We start from the raw sequence: 20,583 nt of genomic DNA on the forward strand, positions 1-20,583 counted from the left end.
TAAAGGCCCAAGTGGGCATTACATAGGGGGGAGGGCATGAAAACAACACAATACAGATTATTGGCACACAGTAGTTAACAAATACAAAGAATAACTATATATACAAATTGCAAGTACACATCACTGCAGTCGCTGAAAGATACATAGGTTGAGCGTATGAGACTTAATGCTTCAACAATACTGAAAATATCACGGTGAATTTTGTAGGCCAAGATGCGATGAAAGTTTTGTTTGGAAATGTGATAACTCAGTTTCAGAAACTATGTCAGCCGGTAACGAGTTCCACTCTGCCATAGATAATAGTAAGGGTTATGTTTGATATTTCAGTGTTCGTGCGAAGATGGGTTGCACTTTGTGGGAATGATCAGACCGGGATGAAACATGATGGGCAGGGGCGATGCGATCAGCTGTGAACGGGGAGCCATCGTAGTACAAGGAATGAAAAAACGATAAACGAGAGAACTTGCGTCGAGTGATAAGGTCGGGAATACTGATAGTTTGCTTCAATAATGACACACTTTCATACGGTGAGTATGAAGAAAGGATGAACCTCACAGCTTTATTTTGCACAGACTCAAGACGGTTAATTAATGAAACACTACTTGGACTCCATATTAAAGATGCATATTCTAAGGCTGACCTTATGAGTGTAGTATACGCGCGAAGCTTTGTCTCGGGGTTGGCAAGATATAGACGACGTTTGATGAGTCCCAGTTTCTTAAATGCTTTGTTTGTGATGTGATTTATGTGGGTGTTCCAGCTTAAATCAGCACTGAGATAAACACCTAGGTACTTAAAACAATCCGTTCTTTCAACTGTATTCTCATTAATTGTGTAGACATTAGAAGGTATATTAGTGCGCGTGGAAAAGGTCATCAACATTGTTTTTTTTATATTAATTTCCATCTGCCATAGCTGGCACCATTCATTTAGGCGCACTAAGTCGATCTGTAGAATAACTGCATCAAGGGGGGTGACTATCCTTCTATAGATTACGCAGTCGTCAGCGAACAGTCGCACGTTAGATGATATGTTAGATGCTATGTCATTAATGTAAATTAAAAATAGTAATGGCCCTAAAACGGATCCCTGTGGGAGTCTCGATATGACTCGTGAACTGCTCGATGAATACTCTTTAATTTTGACGCTTTGGGAGCGATTACTTAGGAATTCTCCGATCCAACGGGTGATATCGCGGTGCAGTTGTAGGTTGTTAATTTTCTTCATTAGTCTTATGTGGGGAACGCGATCGAAAGCTTTTGAAAAATCTATAAATATGGCATCAGTATATATTAATTCGTGTACCGATTCATGAAGATCTGTTAAGAGCTCAAATAGCTGTGTTTGACAGGACTTTTTTTGCCTAAAGCCATGCTGGTTAGCAATAAGCAAGTTATTGGCGTTTAGGTGGGTCATTATGTTTGAGTAGAGGATATGTTCAAGCAACTTGCAACAAATCGATGTTAGTGATATGGGGCGATAATTTTCCGGTGACGTGCTATCACCGGATTTAAAAACTGGGCTGACGTTTGCGGTTTTCCAGTCATCGGGAATGCATCCTGTATCTAAAGACTGCTGAAATATTAAAGTTAGTAAGGCAGCCGACACGTGCGCGGTAAGTTTAAGAAGTTTGGTATTGATACCGTCTGGACCAGGGCTACAATTAAGTGGAAGTCGCTCAATAGCTCGGGCAACACCAGCTGCGCTAATGATGATTGGTTCTGATGGATGAAGCACTAACGGTTGTTGAGGTTCACGGTAATTAAAAGGCACTGATTCGGTTGTAAAGGTGTCTGTAAAATGCTTGTTGAATAGGTCAGGCATTGCCTCTGGAGGTGCCACACGTCCGTCCGCATCTTTCAATACTGGTATCTCATGGCTGCCCTTAGGGTTTATCACTTGCCAGAATTTTGCAGGGTTGGTTCTTAACAAGTCGGGTAAAGTGTGGTTAAAAAATTGTTTTTAGCCTTCTTTATGGCGATTTTGGTCGTAGCAGATACGTCTTTGTACTGTTGCCAGGCGCTGTCAGAGTTGACTTCCTTAGCTCTACGGTACACTTTTTTTCTTTTTGTTTAGACACTTCTTAACATCTTTTGTGAACCAGGGGGAGTCAGTTCTTGTTTTGATGTGTAATTTTGGGATGCAGGCATGCTCGATTTCCTTCAACTTATCGCGAAATAACAACCAATTTTCGTTTGCCGTGCGAGTTACAAAGGTGGTTTGAAAAATATGCGCAAAGTCTCTTAGCATGCGGTTTATTTTTTCATGATCGCATTTCGGGTAGTTTAGGATGCATTTGGTCGTAATATGCTTGGCAGGAACGTACATGGGTACTAAACTGTGGACGAATCTGTGATCGCTTATCTCTTCGAGTACGTAGGTGCGGGAATGAGTAGGAAGGTTTGTAAATAACAGATCTAGAACGTGATCACCTCGGGTGGGCTCCTGTACCAGCTGAGTTAAATGAAACGCGGTCATTGTATCAAGCAGGCGGGAACATTCATGGCGATTCGATCCGGAAGGGACAGATGACGTTTTCCAGTTAATAGCGGAATAATTGAAGTCGCCTCCTAACAGTACAATGCTTTGGGGGTATGTAGCAAAAATGTATTCTAGTGCATCCTGCAGGTGATCGACAAAATCGGGAAGACTGTTTGGAGGCCGGTAGCATGCACCTATGATATATGTGACACCTTTGAGCCGAACCATGACCCATAGCAGCTCAAGACACGTTTCAAAGGCAACGGGACATGGCTGATAATCGCTCCGTATGGCGATCATTACGCCTCCTCCCCTACCCTCTATCCTGTCTTTTCGAAAAACAGTTAGGTCCATAGGAAGTGATAGTTCGCTGTTGGTAACGTCGGGCGTTAGCCATGTCTGGGTGCCAAGAATGATGTCTGGAGAGCACGTAAAAATTATGCCTTTCACGGTGTCAAGTTTGGGAACAATACTGCGGAAGTTTGCAAGAAGAACAGAAATTTCTCGAAGCTTGCCGGGTGACCACTTGCTTTGAGTTTCCGGTCATTTAGGACTGCGCGCTTCTTGTTCGAGTACCTTCACAACTTGTTCCAAAGCGGGGTCATATTTGTAGGTTGCACCACGCAACTGCAGCTTATTAAACCGAATAGTAAATCGCTCATTTTCCTTCCGAATACTTTTTGCATAATTCCTCAGTTTTTTTCGTTGTAGTTGGATTTTGGGTGAAAAGTCTTCTTCCAACCATATTTTGGGCACGACATCTTTTAGGTTGAATGCATTCCGTAGTACTTCTTCCTTTACCTTGAAATTTAGGAACTTGATGATGATTGGACGCTTGTAATCATCGCGACGCCGGCCGATGCGGTGGGCTCGTTCAATGTCGTTTGCATCCAGTTTAACTTTTAGGTGGGTGGAAATGAATTCCAGTATTTTGCTTTCGGTATTTTCATACTCTTCGCCTTCTGTTTCAGGCATGCCCTTTACCAACAGGTTGTTTCGCCTCATTCTATTGTTAAGATCGTCAACTACATTTCCAAGGTCATTGCTTGTGCTTGCAACTACAGATTTGACTTCAGTAATCGCCCCATGAACAGAACAGACATTTTCCTTAATGCCGGACACGCCACCCATATTCTGCTCAATGACATCAATCCGTGATTTAATGTCGACAACATCGCGCTTGATTTCTTCCAACGTGGCTGTCGTAGCCTTGAAATTTTGGTCGTTTTCAGCAATGAAGTCTTTCAGCAAGTTAAGAACGTCCTCTACCTTTCCAGGTCCAGGATTGGCCTCAATGTCTCCAGCAGAAAGGAGGAGCAGCGCTAAGCATACAGATGCTAGTACATAAGAAGGTCGTGGTAAAAGAGCATCCCAGGTTAAGTTCTGACTGAAAAACACTCCCAGATATTTTATACACGACACGGAGTCAATTCCACTATTATTTAACCGGTAATTATTCTGAGATGTTTCTGCTACGCTAGAGAATCTTACATGCTTAGTTTTACTGACATTGATATCCATCTGCCACGTTGAACACCATTCAGTTAGTTCTGTTAGATCTGATTGGAGAGCTAGTGCATCAGTCGGGGTGGTTATCTGCCTGTATATTACGCAGTCGTCTGCGAAAAGCCGTATTGATGAAGTAATATTAGAGGCTATGTCGTTTATATAAATTAGAAAAAGTAATGGCCCTAATACTGAGCCCTGTGGGACACCAGATAATACGCGAGTGGGTTTAGAAATGAGGTTCTTAATTTTGACCGACTGGTAACGATCGGTTAGGAATTGCTCGATCCATGTAGTTGTTTTGTCATCGAGCTGTAAATTTCGGGTATTTAGCAGTAAGCGTTTGTGGGCAACACAGTCAAAAGCTTTTGTAAAGTCAATGAAAATGGCGTCTGTGAGATGAGACATGTGTAGGGATTGATGAAGGTCAGTCACAAGCTCAAAGAGTTGCGACTGGCATGATCGGTTTTGCCGGAATCCGTGCTGGTTCTCGAGAAGTAAGTTATTTAGGTTCAGATGGTTCATGATGTGGGAAAAGAAGATATGCTCTAGTAGTTTGCAGCAGATACAACAAGTGAGATAGGCCTGAAGTTGTTTGGATCGGTGTTACTTCCTGATTTGTGTACGGGAATGATGTGTGCTTGTTTCCAGTCGTCCGGGAGCTGTCCTGTATCCAGAGATTGCACGAGCAAACCAGATGATTCGTGACATGTTAGTTTCAGAATCTTTGTACTGATCCCATCGGGTCCTGGGGCCTTTTTTAGTTCTAGCTTGTCGATTGCGCGGGCGACGCCATTTGTTGTGATAGTAATAGGTGCAAATTGAAACCGTATGTATGTTGGAGAAATGGGCGGTAAATTATCAGTGGGGAGTTCATTTGTGAACATGTCACTAAAAGATTTGTTGAAGATTTCGGCGCACTCGTCTAACGGTAAGGGCGAGCCCTCTCCTGTAGTTAGTGCTGGTAAAATGTTGCTGCTTTTAGGATTTAAGTGCGCCAAAACTTTTTGGGATCCCTTTTTAATAGTTTCGGAAGTGTGTCGTTATAGTATTTTTGTTTCTCTTCTTCGAGTTTTCTTTCAGTAAGCGCAGCAATTTCCTTATATTTCATCCAGTCGAGTGGTGCATTGGTTCTTGAAGCTCTTCTGTAGACCCTCTTTTTTCTGTTTAAGCACCTTTTGCATTCGTTAGTGAACCAGGGATCATTTATTCGGTTTGAGATTGTGAATTTGGGAACGCATATCTTCTCAAGTTCTTTTAATTTATCACGAAATAAGCACCAGTTTTCATTCGTAGTACGTTTAGTGAAGTCGTGGCGGAAATCAGCTGCAAAGCTTGTTAGAATGCTATTCATTTTAGGTATATCTGCACGTGCGTAATCCAGTATCTCTTTGCTGATCCTTGCGTTATCAGGGCGAGGCAAGCTGAAGCGGCAATGAATAATCTTGTGGTCGCTGATTTCCTCCAGCACAGAAGCAGACGCATGGTCAGGATGGTTGGTGAAAACTAGATCTAAGGTATTATCGCCACGTGTGGGTTCACGAACCAGCTGAGTTAGTTGATAAAGTTGCAACAGATTGAGAAAGCAAATACATTCGGCTCGGTTATTATGATGGCTGACAGAATAATCCAACCAGTTGATAGAAGGATAGTCGAAATCTCCGCACAGGACAAGAATTGATTTGGGATGTTTAAGTGTTATCTGCTCTAAGGCTTCATTCAGGGAATCAGTAAAATCAGATGCAGAGTCAGGAGGTCTGTAAAGAACTCCTAAGATAATTTTTCTAGTTCCAACATGTGCCGAGACCCAAATCATTTCCAGTCCTGTGTAAATAGGTACAACGGTCGGGCGGAATTCCTTTTTTATTGTTATGATTACTCCTCCCCCTCGAGAACCGATCCTATCTTTACGAACAATTTGAAACGAAGGCGGAAATGACAATTTAGAGTCGGGGATGTCGTCCGAAAGCCAGGTTTCAGTGCCGACAATGACATCCGCGGAACATGTGTAGATGAATGAATTGAGAACATGAAGTTTCGGTAGTATACTGCGGAAGTTTGCCAAGAGAACCGAAACGTTATTGGTGTCCATGTGTTTGCTATAGCCGGGCGGGGGAAGTCAGTCTGAAATTTTGTTTGGTTGTTCTTCTCTTGGCTGAGAGTTGGTTTGGCTGGTTTCGGCCGAGGCTACTTCGTCTCGTTCTGTGCTCGGCCTATTTTGGCGTATTTCTACGACACTGCTAGTAGCTGCATCATACATAAAGGTGCTCCCCCTAAAATGTAATTTGTTGAAGCGTATGCGGAAACGTTCCTTTTCGTCCCGATTTGCCTTGACAAAGTCTCGCAACTTCTTGCGCGCTAACTGAATCTTGGGAGAGAAATCCTCCTCGAGCCATACTGTCATTGATTCCAAGTCCTTCAGTTTGTGAGCGTTGCGCAAAGCCTCTGTTTTTGTTTTAAAGTTGAGAAATTTCACAATTAATGGCCTGTTAATTCATGAGCGGCGCTGTCCTATACGATGAGCACGTTCGATGTCAGTGACGTTTAAATCGAGGTGGGTGGAGATGAAATTCTTCACAATACGTTCAGATTCGGCAAAACCCTCCTGTTCTTCTTCGGGGAGGCCTTTGATGAGTAGATTGTTTCGTCTCATGCGGTTATTCATGTCGTCTACTACATCTGCCAGCTCTTCACTTGTTTTTGCAATGCCCAACTTCACCGCCTCGACATTGTTCCCAATTTCGGGGACACTTCCGATGTTCTGTTCAATGTTTTTAACCCGCGTTTTTATGCTGATTATGTCTTTTTTTATTGCAGCTAGGGTGGCTGTGGTTTCACTATGGCATTCACTGATGAGAGCTAAAACGTCGTCCATCTTTGGACCAGGGTTTGCCTCGACATCCCCAGAACAAAGCAGTAACAGTGAAAAAAGAGTCAGCAGCACCACAGACGGTCTTGGGCAAAGCACGCGGATTAGTCCGGGTGCCCCTCTCCAACCATAATCGTGAGTGTGATCACGACGCTGGTGAGCGAAAAACGTGCCAATGCGCGCTCGGTACGTACACACATCGATCCCCATTAAATAAAAAGCAGGGAACCAAGGGAAATCAAATCACAGAATCACGAGTCAGATGGGGATCAATGGCCACAAACTTATTGAGCAAAAAGACGGCATGAATAGGGAAAATTCCTACCTACGACAGCAAAAAGCACGTCTTAGTTGGTGAACAGCGTGGCCACGATTCTCGAGGCGGCGAAGGCGATCATCCCTTTTTATAGTAGAGTGGCGTTGTCTTCGATGTTACGTCACAGCTTTTATCATGCATGCGTTGTCGTTGCGTGATGTGTCGAGGGCGGGGCGGCTGCTCCTTCGACGACCAGGGTCAATCAGCAGATGGGCAGCACGGCGCGAAGCGATCCTACGACAGCAAAAAGCACGTCTTAGTTGGTGAACAGCGTGGCCACGATTCCCCTCCGGTGCGGCCGACTGCCGCCTCTGCCACAAATGAGGTGGTACTTCCCCGCCCTCGGCCCAGAGGCAGAGGGCAAGAAGGCGCTCGCTGAAGCACTTTCGCGGCGGCGTCGCGGGAAGCGCGGAGTAAAGTCAAGGAGGGGGGTGGGTGCTCCATGGCGGCCGCACGAAATGTCCTCAGTGCAAAAAGCAGCAAAAGTTGACTATTTTATGACGCTTACCTCTGTTATATCCCTTCTAAGGGGGTACTGCTCGAATTGCCTTTGCTTTTCAAGTCTGTCTGCGCCACCGACAACACTGGCCGAGCACAACGCACCAACCCATAACGTAACGCAGCACTTCGGAGAGGCCCTCGCCAGTGGTCACCATCGCTAATGCGCTTTCGCAAGGCCTACTGGGAGTCTCACTCCTCTCAGTAAAGACACAAACTAGTCCCTAACGTGTCAATCAATTTAGAGATTTTAAATTTGTTGCGCCACCTGTGAGTAATTTAAAAACTATTTTTGACAGTTTAACAACAAAAATTTGGAACTTTTGTGTTAACGCGATGTATAGATGGATAAAACATCGGTGTAAGCTTAATAATTTCTTGTTGATTTAAACTGCTGCAATTCTTTGCATGCTGTGTGTGACAAGTATCGCGACTACCTCTCGTTTGCCACGGTCACATGACCAGTGTTATTTCCCGCGCGCTGCCGCCGCATCAGGTTGCTGCATCTGTCAGTGTGTTATTTTGAAGTGCCTTTATACGATTCTGCCCCGCGATGCCACGGTGCCTAGTTAGCGTAGCAGACCTTGGTGCAGCAAGAACGTACACGCTTGAGGGTGACACCATCAGCGCACTCAAAGACGCAGTTGGAGCATGCCCGGTTCTTGGCGGCAAGTTCGACATGGCGTCGTACTCGTTCCAGGCAAGTGCACGTGTTCCTTTGCTTATTTCCTTTGCTGCACTCGATAAGGTGGCGGTGTATGGAGCTTAACTTCCCAAGTCGACCGAGTTTAAGAGACGCCATAGTGGAGAGCTGCGGACCATTTAGACCACCTTGGTTTCATTTGCCGCGCACTGACATCGCACAATACACGATCCTCTAGCATTTCGCCTCCATCGAAATGCGACCGCCGTGGCAGAGGTCGAGCCCGCGTCTTTCGGGTCAGCAGCCGAGCACTATAACCACTGAGCCACCGCGGTGGCACCCGGTAAGGTAGCGTTACGCGGAAGTACTGTCAACTGAGGCTCTTCGCCAAATGTTCGAATCCGGATAGTGTTTTCATCACTAAGAGAGGCATGGCATAGCACGTGAGGACCAGAGCTTTTTGCAATGTTCGCGTCTGGTTCGTGTCGTGTTCCGCTTGTCAGCTGCGGGCCGAGCTGCAGCTTTTACATTTGTTTGTGTAAGAGCACATGTCGCAGTTTATACTCTCACTTCGTGTTAATTTGCGCTACTAATGCGTAAGGATTACATGCAACAGTGTTTCTGTTTTTGTTACTGGCCTCACGAGAACAGGCATTGCTGAACTGTGCTAATATTTCTGGCGATAGTTGAAATAAACAGTAACTCGAGGGCGGTAAACTTTTCACGTTTCTCAATCGCGTTTAGGGCTTTGCGTTCTTTCAGAGTTAAATTGATAAGGGCCGAAACCTGTGTGCATGAACTTCAGGGCGACGGCGGTCAGCTACGATGCGTTGCCGTCGAAGCGTTTTGTCCATGTCTCTTGTTTCATAGCTTATTAAAGAATGGCTCATCGTTGTCCGTCCGCCTGCGAAATCTGTCACACTATGACGGCATCCATGACATAATTGCTATAACCCATATACTCTTAGCAATTACTAAGTAATGGGTGATTAGTGAATTAGTAATTAGTCGGTATGTTGTAAGAATTAAAAAATCAAAAGTTATAACGCTAAACAAAAAAACATGAATATGGTAAAGAAATAAAAAATTGAAAAAAGAACGCAATTAAAAATAAATGAAAAATCAAACACAAAATAAAACAAAAAATCCATGGCCTACAGGTGCCATGGAAAAAAACCCGTGTTTTAGAAAGTTCCCTGTTTTCGCATTCCTGCACGTAAGCAGACTTAATGGCCTCAGAGGGTTTTTTTCCGAGCCTCCAAAAATTTCGATTTTACTTGTACATAGTGTGGCTATTCAGGCAGTCACCCTCGTACTTTACACGTGAGCCCTTTGCCATACTGCTGCTTCTACTTGTTCTGGCTTCGCCTTAGTTATCGCGCTGTGCAGCTTAGCTGTGATCGCCGATGCCATGCACAGTCCGCAATAGACATAATATTCTATTTTTCGCGGCTGTGAAGCATAGCTGAAAAAAAAAAGAAAATAGAATTATGCCTGTCAGTAATGAAGGGCTAAAACACTTCTTGTGGGGCTACATGTTAACACACTCAAGAGTGAAATGCATTTCATGCCAAGTACAAGCACTTCATCCACTGTGTTGATTTCTTTTAGTGGTTGGTGGAGGATCGCTCGCCATGCAAATGCGTATTAGTGATTTTGCTCATATCAGAATAAATCCAGGGCACATTACTGGGCTGTTTTCCAACCTGAATGCATAACTCTGCTGTTTCACAGTTACATTAGTTTGGTGCATTAGGCAACGGAGGAAGTGACGGCCGTCCTCGCCGCATGAACTTGCCATGCATGGAGTTTCCTGAGATTCGTTCACAGTATAAAAGCCACTTGTTATTTACCGTTTCCAGATCCTGGACAAGACATTTGATGAGTATGTCGATCTAGGTCCTGAAGTTAGTATCCCCGACTTATCAAAGATTAAACTGCGTGCACATGTCAATGATCAGCAGTGTGCACCGACATCTTCAGAGGTATTTGGATTCGGTAGTCACATATTCAATGAAATCTGTACTCAGTTTCGAATTCATGAACGAGTTATTTGTTTTTTTCTTCCAGCACACTCTGTCGGACAGTACTGTGGCGAGTGGCGCAGACACCTACGAAAATCACCTTGATGTGTCCTTCGATCTGTAAGTGCGTTGAGTGGTACAGTATAATCTCAATAATGAGTCTCACAGGATCACAAAATAATATTTGTTTCACCTGTTAGCCATGTTGTAAAGAAAGAATAATTGAGCGTACAGGCAGAAAGGTCGGCCTGGTGGTGCATATCTATATATCAAACTACTACTCCGTGTTGGGGAGGGGGAAGAGGAAAAGAGGGTTCAGAAACAAACGAGCAATAAACTACAGCGCGGGAAATGAAACTGCACCTATGTGTTATGGCTAACAGCATTTATGTCTGCTGTCCAGTTTCTCGGTGCTCGCAGTGCGCACTTTTCAACTAGCAGTAACGGCGGTGCTGATGCCAGGGTAATGCATTGCTCACTGGGGCATTCGACGCTCCCATGTTTATATTGTCCACAGTTTGAAGTAAGACTGTTCCCTACGCCTCAGATTTTGAAATTACACACCACTTGTCGTAGGAAATTTTACGAATTCGAATCATCGAAATTTGTTGAAGATGTCATTACATCACTGAGATTCTGCTTTGATGTAATTCTGCTTTTCCCATAATAACACTGCCTTTTTCAGAGTAAGAACACTAAGATTCCTAAAGTCCGATTGTCATAAATATTCCAAAGCACGACACGCTTCACATAGGCATCCAATATGTCTTTGGATGTTGTTGCAGTTGGAATAGAGGCAAACTTGATCAGAATCCTGTCCAACAAATTCATGGGAATGTTCATTGCTGATTTTATATACATTTCAGTGCCCCCTAATGTCCATACTAGACGAGTTCTGGAACCTTGACAGTGAACTTATTGCTGGGGTTGGCTGGCACAGACATTGTTAATCTTATGCAGAGGGTGTACAATTAGAGTGCAGTAGAACAGCCAACGTGAATTTTTTTTCTCTGTGTCCCCGTCAGGAACGGAAGGCACAGATACTTTTGTATCTACAGCAGTCTGTTGAGAACTGAGCTCTAAACTGCAGCTTTCTTGTAGGCCTTCACACTCTGATGACTTCAAGCTGCCATCTCCTGGGAGCCTCCATGAGAGCATCCACAATGGCAGCCCACCTTCTTCAGCAGCATTCCGCAAAATTGTCGATCTGCTGTCCTTAGAAATGAAGAAAAGCACTCTGAAAGTAAATTCCCTCCAAATTTGGCAGCTGTGAGGTTAGCAACCAATGCTGAGTTAAGATCAGTCAGAACTAAATGATATATTTTACAAAATTGTTGTTATCATAAGTAATCTGTAGAGATTTAACCACCAGGTTTGTAAGTTTCTCTACTTTTTGGAAGAATGAGTAAAAATTTGATAATTGCAAGTCGGGTAGGTAAAAACTCGGGTAATTCATAGAAAATTTTCATGAACCCATAATTAGTAATGGAAATTTTCTAGATAATTTTAGCTAGAAATGCACACTGTCTTAGCAAATTCATTGATATGAACTATGAAAACATGCTTACGTAAATATTTTGTGGTCAGTGCATTAAAGCTAAAGCCATAAACTATCTCTGTGTGGATTCCAGTAATGTTAATGTCAATATTTTTCAGGTTCCCAACTCGTCATTTTTACACAAGAGCCACCTCGCTCTTGCTAGAAAATTACCCACAATTGAGAGACGTTGTAGGAAGTGGAGCTGTAAGTATATTGTTATTTTACTGGTAACAGCCAGCTGAATAGTATGATTTTGCGAACATCCTGGCAACTTAATATATACAGGAACGGTGTTATTTAGTTGGTACCTTCAGTAAACTGTTGCATGAAAATGCTGCATGTTTGCAGCTTGCAGCATTCATATTCCATGACAGTGAAGAGCCCCTCCCATTTTGTAGTGTTGGGAGCCAAACTCTATTGAGGTGCATTTGACCTGCCTTCCTTTTCTCTCGCCATTATCATGTGTGCTGTTCTAGATAACGGTAGCTGCACTTGCTTCTGATGGAGAATGCCAGTTTCGGCTAGCTGGTTCATTAAAAAAAGGCAAAGCAGCACTGACGACCGAAAAAGGATAAACATGTAGTGACTACTAATTTCTGAAATTGGTTTTATTTGCATCTGCAATAAATACCAATCAGAAAGAAGTAAGATTATGGACACCACATGGTCCGAGGGAATGTGATGATTTCTGAGACGAAGGAGCTTAAGAGTTCAGATAAAGCAGTTTCTTCTTCAAGAGTGATCGAAGGCTTGCTGACACAGGTCTCGCCTTTTGTGTGGATGATGAAGGTTCCATAGATTCCCTGGCTGTTCTCTCTTGATATCTTCAGATGCATGTCTGATGAAGCTTTGGTCCGCAGTTTTTGCAACGTTTTCAGTGCATAGAAAGATTGTGCCCTTTGTCACTGCTTGGCGAAGTTGCATGCTCTATCATTCATATTGAATATTAGATTCAGCGTATTCTTTTGTGATTAGTGATGTCTGAATTTGAACGCACTGAATTTTATTGCTCATAATTTCCAGGACTCGTGGAAGGTAGCTCTGAGCTACATGTTTAAAAATCAACGAAGGGTTCTCCCTAGCGACGGTAGAATAGGTGAAAACCGAACAAAATTTGCAGCCCGGAGAAAATGCAGCGAGGCAGCAGGCGCAATGGAGCTTGAGCGGCACAAAATTCGAAAGCTGGTGAGGGGCATTCTGCAATAAAATACATTTTCATTTCAATTTATTTAAAAGAGGATGATGTGTAGCAAAGTAATAAAGAGCACAATTTTTTGATTTGCTAATGCTTTAAATATATATATTTTTCTATGCTCAGAATGTAAGTGTTTATTTTTGGGCTCTCTAGTGTTGTTATTTGGTATCGAAATATTTTGGATCGCTTTAGTCAGACGAAAGTAAGAGCCATAAATCAAAAACAGCAAAAAGGTAACAAAACGCAAGGGTATCATTTTAATGGGGCCTTTTTTTGGGGTTACTAATACAATTTTTTGGTATTCAGCCGCAGTATCTTGTGGGCTGGATGCCAGTTAGCAGATGGGAGCTAGGCCAAGTGTTAATATAACTATTTGGCGTTTTTCGTGACCCATGAAAGTCTAGGTGGTCGTGAGTTTGTGAAAATGAATTGCATAAAAGCACAGTTAATGAGACCAGCTTTAGACAGTACCACTTAAACATTACTGTATGGTTGCTAGCATAGCACACGTCTATTCCTGTCACAGTCAGTTACATTGCTGTTGATTATTTCACTCTGCTGCGACCTCTGCGATTGCTGGAGAGGATGAGGCCAGCTTTCTCATGCATACACAGTGGCTCATGGCTGAGTGCCGAAAAGCCTCTCCAGACGAATGCCAGATGCTGGAAAGGATGTCGCTCACACCCCGCCACAGGATTTCTGATATATCAGCGTCGACAGTCAAAGAGGCAAAGGAGAGATACCTCTACTTAATGAGCTTTGAAAGGGTAAGTAAACTCTTGCTGTTGTGTCCGAAAGACAGCATCTACATTATGTTAGGCTGCTCGGTTGGGGAGGCAGCATTTGTTGAAAAAGTAATGGAGTTTTTGTCACTGGTCAGAAAACTAATTTTTAATGCACGCTAAACTAGAGTGCCTGAAAAAAACCATTGAGAATTGTAGAAAAAATGCCAAAATTTCGATGCTGAGTTTTCGGCACAGTAGCACCTCACTATACGCAATAAAACGTGGTCTTAATGAGCTGTTTGGGAATCAGCCAAGTGCCTGCAACCATCCACATCGTGACGTGATTGTAGCAAGCAACTGCTGACTTCAGTCGTGTGTTGGTTACTCCTGATTCCAACGTTGTCTGTGCTGTGAAAAAACTGGTCACAGATCAGTAATGTACTCACTGAGCTGCTCTGCAGGTTTTCAGGAGAATGCATACAAAGCATTGGTGTACGTGCTCTTGTACCTTAACGCAAGAAAAGGTGCATAAGCATACATTTTTTAATCCATTGATGAGTCATAGTGATGTGATAATTTTGTTACTGCTGTAGTTAGACTCTAATGACTGCACTTCTACTAGCAGTTCCTGCATGTAGCTGTTCTATTTCTTAAGTCAGGTCTCGCTGCATTACCTCCAGCGGGGGACGCACAATGGTAATTTATGCTGTCACACATTTCGGTGACTAAGTAGTAATCACTGGGCAGGTACTAACAACATAGTAAGCAAGAGCCATGAATGTGGTAACCAGGTTGTAAGCTTGGACGGTAACGGGACGGGGTAACCCATGAAGGAGGACACACAACACACACCTTAGCGTGGCAAAGTTTTAGGATGCAAAACGAAGTGAAACAAAATGAAGCATATCACAATAAAGGCAGCTCGAAGTACCATGCTGTTTCAACTTTGCCTAGCCGAACAAACGACTGCCATTTTTTAACGTGAAAGCATTTCTTGGCTCATGACAGTGTTTTCTGTGCGTCATGTGCCTCAACAGAAAGTGTGCACTCCTATAGTTGTAGAGCAACACGGGTCACACGATCCCTACTAGTGCTTGTGGCAGAAACAGCCACCCGCCAGTGCATTGGCACATCGCTTAACCACTGTGCCAGTGCGCTGGTAGTGGTATGAGCACTCACCGCCGTCTATAAACGTTCAGTATAGAGAATGACCATTTGTACATATACCGTATTTACTCGAATGTAACGCGAGTGGTGACTTTATATGCTACCTAGCAGGAAAAAATAAAACAACGATTGTAACGCGAGGGTTAAGGACGCAAAACAAAGTACCTTTAATAGAAATCGTGGCCAACATGTTTATTCATCTTCCCTGCTTTCGGAGTCCTCCTTTTCGCTATCGAAGTGGTAACTTCTGTCGTATCGATGTTGTTTGCCACAGGGAGAATCCATTCCTCTTCATGAACGTTTGGGCCCATCCACGAGATGCTCTAAACTTCCCATCTCCCGAGCAACGTCTCTAACTTTCCAACGGATCAGCTCGACACTGACCCCCCGAGACGGTTGCGCATCTTGGACTACGGCTATATAACCGGAAAATCTACCGTCAACGCTTCTTGGCAGCAGTGGCAGCGGGCACAGCTCTTGCGCTGTATATCTGACCCATTCACTCTGCACATCGCAGGTTATTTGGATTCCTGATAGCGAAGCATCACCGTATCACGGAACTATCCCACGGAACGCCGATTGTTTCTGCCCGTGGCCAGCGGTAGCTCTCAACCGTCCTGCGGCGCTGCCACCCGGCAGCTGAAACGCCCATTGGCCCTTGCAGTGGGTGGCATCTTGGACTACGGCTATATAACCGGAAAATCTACCGTCAACGCTTCTTGGCAGCAGTGGCAGCGGGCACAGCTCTTGCGCTGTATATCTGACCCATTCACTCTGCACATCGCAGGTTTGTGACCTTATATTTACTCTGTCTGTTTTAGTGCACCTTCGCCACTGCTGCTGCTGCTGCTGCCTGATTGTGATTCACTGTTACTTTCTGTGCATAGCCTTTAGCAGCCTCCAGGCACATCAAACTCTTGACAGTGTTGTGTGAAACTTTCTTACCTGCTGTAGACCTCTGATATGTCGAAGGCTGCTATTGCAGAGTTAAGGCTTGAATTCGAGGAAAACCTTGCACAGTGTAAACAGGAAATGGAAGATAAAATAGCGGAGCTTAAAGCAACAGTGGAATTCCTCAGTGAAAACTACGAGGAAAGTAAAACATTGCTGGAGTCTACGCAAGCAGAAAACGAAAGACTGCGAGAAGAAAATCAATCCCTGAACGCAAAGCATGAGGCCTTCGAAACGAAACTGGAAACTGATGAGGACAGGCTGATTCAGTGTGAGCAATACTCCCGAAATTGCAACTTAGAGATCAAAGGTGTCCCTGTGCGACAAAGCAAAAATCTTGCAGACATTCTCGGCAAGATTGGCGAAAAGGCCGGAGAGCCAATCGATGCATCAGACATCGAAATTGTGCATCGTGTGCCAGTTGCCAAAAATTCTAGCCATAAAAACATTGTTGTCCAGTTTGTACACCGCAAGAAACGTGACGCAGTCTTGGAAAAGGCTCGTAAAGCTAACATTGTGGGAACTGACCTTGGTCTAGACACTTCTGACACCGTATATGTCAATGAGCATCTGTGTCCTCAGCTGAAGGCTCCTCGGAAGCGCGGTGGCGCGAAAACGCGAGGTTGGGTGGAAATTTGTTTGGGTTCGAAACGGCCGCATTTTTGCACGAAAAGCTGAAAACTCGCTATTCCTTAAAATTTTTCGTATGTCTGACCTGTCCAAGATCATTTAAAGAACTTCCGGGTGCCACAAAGCGATTTCGGAGTTCAGTCTTATCAGTCATGGAAACAATTCTGCGCGATTATGCTGCCGTGTTTTCGGAATTTTCTTGTTACCCTTGTTATCATGGTCTCATGACGGGAAGGCCACTTCTTGTCCGAAGAGCAGATACAATTATCACTCCCAAAGTTACATGCGCAAGCTTGTCCGGCAACGTCACTCTTTTGCTTCATGAATACCATTCAGCCCATCCTAATCATTCAGGCTTTCACTCAATAGAAGCCACTTTTGGCAACCTGAATACGCCCCCCAAAATTGATCACAGGATGAAAAGTGTTCGTGTGCCCGATATTGCTACCACCGTATATCTGTTTCTCGCGGCAACAAAACGTGCATTATTCCTAAGCCCGCCATGATTGCACCACATGACGTTGTTTTTCCCCAGGTAGGGTGGAACTTTGGTTTTTTCCATTGTAATGTACAATCAGCAAGAAATAAGCACGATGACATATCGCAATTTCTTAACGAATTCTCTTTTAAATTTCAGATTGTAATGTTAACTGAAACTTGGCTTACAACTGAATATGATGTCTTGACCCTACCTGGGTACACTACCTATTATTTAAATAGGCAAAGCAAACGCGGTGGAGGAGTACTACAACTAGTGGAAGCCGGCTTGCCCGCTAGCTTACTATCAGATTTTTCAATCTCAAATGAAAATTATGAGGCACTTTCTGTCGTTTGTGGCTGCAATATGTTTACAGTTATATACCGCCCACCTTTTGGAAATCTAGATGCCTTTTACCAGTTCCTGGAAAACATGTTGTCTTTTGTCCATAGCAACCAATTAAAACTAGTTATAGGTGGGGACCTAAATATTAATCTCCTTAAACATTGTACGGCATCACAGGATTTCACATTACTCCTTGAGTCACACGACTTCAAGAACGTCATTACAGAGTCAACGCGCATCACAGTAGCATCAGAATCACTAGTAGATATGTTCATCACCCACCGTTACATAGACGATATAAAGGCTGGTGTCATTGCGACTAGTATAAGCGACCGCTTGCCAGTATATATGTTTTGGAATGCTGATACTCAGAATAAAAGAAAAGCTATTCTAGAAACGTTCACAGTTGAGGACATATCTCCTAATGCGCTTGACAATTTTCGGACTCAAATTTCCTTAACAAACTGGGACGCCGTGTTCGAATCTCGCCAAGCAAATGAGGCATATGATATTTTCCTCAATATTTTCAAGCGCGTTTACAGGGATTGCTTCAAAATTAAAAATGTTAAAAAACCTAAAACAGTACGGAAGCCTTGGATTACGGCCGAATGCCTTGCTATGATCCGTAAGAAGACATCCATGTATGCGCAATTCATAAAAAATAGGAACCCAGCAGACCTCGCTAATTTTAAAAAGTACAGAAATTTTGTGACGCGCTTTCTTCGAAATGCAAAACAGGTTTATTTTAACAGCTTACTTGGCAGGGCAAATAATCGCACCGATGAGCTATGGCGCGCTCTAAATACCATCATGAACCGCAATAAATCGAGAAATGACGATATTAAAGTAACACAAAACAGAAAAACTCTCGAGGGCCTTCAACTCGCAGACGCATCTAACTCCTATTTTGTTAACTTAGTAAAAAGTGGTCATGATGAACGTGTGACGAGCTACTTGCGTAATCGTAACGAACATACCGCTTTTTTTTTATCCAACATCTGAGAATGAAATACGTTCGGTCTTTACATCACTAAACAATAGCAACACAAGAGATATTGATGGTCTTAGAATTACACCAATCAAATTTGTCTTAGACTACATTTTGCCTGTGCTCAATCACATATACCACTTATGTTTGTCATCAGGTGTATTTCCCGATAGCATGAAACGTGCTAAAGTGACTGTTATTTATAAATCAGGCGATAAAAACGCATTTTCAAACTATCGCCCCATATCTGTCCTTCCCGTTCTCTCAAAACCGCTTGAGAAGTTAGTATTGCTGAGGCTGGACTCATTCTGCAATAAGCATTCATTAATTTCCCCTTTCCAGTTTGGCTTCCGGAAAGGTATGTCCACAGAGTTAGCCTTACTAACACAAAAAGAAATAATCCTTAAGTCATTTTTGGATAAGAAGTTAATAATGGGCATTTTCATAGATTTCACAAAAGCATTCGACAGCTTAAATCACCAAACGCTGATAGCAAAATTAGAATTTTATGGGTTTCGAGGCATTGCCTTGGAATTTCTCAAGTCATATCTTTCAAACAGAAAACAATGCGTTGCTATAAATAACAATTTTTCTTCTCTAATGAACTTGAATGCAGGCGTTCCTCAGGGCAGCATATTGGGGCCACAGCTTTTTAACTTGTATATAAATGATATAGGGAATATAGCCGAGAAATCAACTTATTGTTTATGCCGATGACACAAGTATTTTTGTTCAGTCAGATAATCCCAGTGATTTGTGCAATAACGTAAATTTGACACTACAAAACTTATACGAATGGAGCAATAGAAATTCCCTGCAGATCAACAGTGCAAAAACCAAAGCTGTGTTATTTACACCCTATTAAAAGCCAATTATCTACAACTTTAACATTCATATCGGCAATAATCCTATTGAAGTGGCTTCAGAAGCAAAGACACATGGTGTGACATTTCACCAGCACTTATCATGGAACTCACACGTGCAGCATATATTAACCCATCTTGCCAAAATATCAGGAGTACTCTGGAGGCTTCGTTATATTTTACCACTGAAATTTAAGCTATTAATATATAACGCGTTGTTCTATGCTCAACTAAATTACTGCGGACTTGTATGGGGCACAACATCAAAAGAAAACATAAATAAGATTTTTTCTCTGCAGAAGAAAGCCCTTCGTCACGTAGTCAACATTCCAAGTGAAAGCCCATTACATAATACCTATTATGAATACAAAATTATACCCTTTCCAGTATTATATGACTTTAACCTGTCGATGAGATATAAACATAGCTTAAAAAACTAATAACAAAGCATTTTGTCTTTATGTAGTTTAAAAAGCCTTCCTGACAGGGGGTATGTATTTCGGAATAAAGGAACATGGCACGTGCCATTCACTAGGCTAACACACGGGCTAGATAGCGTCGAAAATCGCCTTCCGAGACTATTGAACAAATTATTAATGATGGAAATCGACCTGCAAATAGCCACTAAATGTAATATAAAACTTCATTTCATCAACCAGTTTCATGGCGTTTAACAGTGTCAACCATCTTCATAACCAAAAACAGAGCTTTTGTAACACGTCATTTCATCCCAGAGTACTGTAGTTGTGTGTATTTGTCTTTACTATTTCTTTTCCCTTATATTCAGGCGAGTTTGTTTATTAACATTGTCATTTTTCAGGTCTGCTATCACGCGAGTGTTTGTTGCATTTTTGTTGTATTTTTTTATATTGTAACAAGACTGCATTTGTAACATTATTCATTTCCTGCGCGAAAATCGCATGTGCTGTGAATTGTTCTCTTTTAAACATTCAACATTTCATGCATAACTGCTGCACAAACTGCCATGTAAAGGAGGTGGGGACCCAGTCAAGCTTGCCTTAGAGCAGCTTTTTGTCCCCACTCCCTGCATTTTTATTTGTACTAAAAATGCAAATAAAGATTGATTGATTGATTGATTGATTGATTGATTGATTGATTGATTGATTGATAATAAAGCCCGCCACTTTTTCTTACAGCTCGACGTGATGGCCGTGGCGAGGCCCACAAAATCCTTCGCGGTCAGGCTCACATTTTAAAAGCCCTCCCGCTGCATCCGCCATGAGCGGATGGTTGACTCTTTGAGGTCAAGTATTCTAGCTACGCCAGAATTCCCGACCTCTTCAGCTAACAGGATCGCTTTTTAAAATGACAGTCGCTACAAGAAAAGACGTGACGACGCGTTC

This window comes from Amblyomma americanum, chromosome 1 (assembly GCF_052857255.1).
Source record: "Amblyomma americanum isolate KBUSLIRL-KWMA chromosome 1, ASM5285725v1, whole genome shotgun sequence".
NCBI classification, from domain to species: domain Eukaryota; kingdom Metazoa; phylum Arthropoda; class Arachnida; order Ixodida; family Ixodidae; genus Amblyomma; species Amblyomma americanum.